The sequence below is a fragment of the Pectinophora gossypiella genome, chromosome 28 (assembly GCF_024362695.1).
Source record: "Pectinophora gossypiella chromosome 28, ilPecGoss1.1, whole genome shotgun sequence".
Lineage (NCBI taxonomy): Eukaryota > Metazoa > Arthropoda > Insecta > Lepidoptera > Gelechiidae > Pectinophora > Pectinophora gossypiella.
Genome location: NC_065431.1, coordinates 4,421,058 through 4,421,988, shown reverse-complemented (window position 1 = coordinate 4,421,988; position 931 = coordinate 4,421,058). Strand labels below are relative to the sequence as shown.

The following is a 931-nucleotide window of genomic DNA, read 5'->3' as shown; positions in this document are numbered from 1 at the left end:
TAATTACGAAGAACAGGGAGGCGCAGTATGAATAATTTAAAGCAATACAGTAGGTCAACGACACGGTATATTAGAGCAGGTCAGGCCACAGTATAACAACAGCAGTGGTTTCACTTTATAAAAACTTAGGTATACTTAGTTAGTGACATCGTAATGAATATTGAAAAGGATGATTCACACCATAATTCTGAGTTGATAACAAGTGGAATTTCCCGTCTCAAAATTCGGTTTTTCTTTTTTAATTATTTTCAATTTTATTCTTTTGTGATGGAGAATCATGAGCTGAATCATCCCCCTTAGTATTCGTTACGTTGTCACTTACACTGTAAAAGTACGTACTTACAGGCTTATAGGTACCATTCATGTATGTATGGGTGTTAGTGACACCGCAAAGTATACTGAGGGGATGATTCAGACCATGATTCTGAGTTGATATCAAGTGGAATTTCCTGTCGGAAAATTCATGAAAAATTTAGTGTTTTTTTTTAAATTATTTTCAGTTCCATACTTTAGCGACGGATAATTATCCTATGGAAACACTCGTCATTCACACAAAAATAAAGCGAGCTAACACAATACCAATTACCTACTTACACGCTCACCGCTTAACGGCCTCCGTGGTCCAGTGGTTGAGCGTTGGGCTTACGATCCGGAGGTCCCGGGTTCGAATCCCGGTGGGGACATATCACAAAAATCACATTGTGATCCCTAGTTTGGTTAGGACATCACAAGCTGATCACCAGATTGTCCAAAAAGTAAGATGTTCCGTGCTTCGGATCACGTTAAGCCGTTGGTCCCGGTTAAAACTTACTGATGTAACTAAGTAGTCGTGAGCCATGTCAGGGGCCTTTGCCGGCTTAATAATAACCCTGACACCAGGGTTGATGAGGTTGGTATTCCACTCACAACCCACACGATAAGAAGAAGAGAC

The 931-nt window shown here is 40.3% G+C and overlaps 1 non-coding gene across 1 annotated transcript; it reads left to right on the top strand.

Annotated features, from left to right (window-relative positions):
* The first annotated feature begins 611 nt into the window (after window positions 1–611).
* On the top strand, window positions 612–683 carry Trnav-uac (transfer RNA valine (anticodon UAC)). The gene has a single exon. It is a non-coding gene; the product is annotated as a tRNA-Val (tRNA).
* Window positions 684–931: the final 248 nt, after the last annotated feature.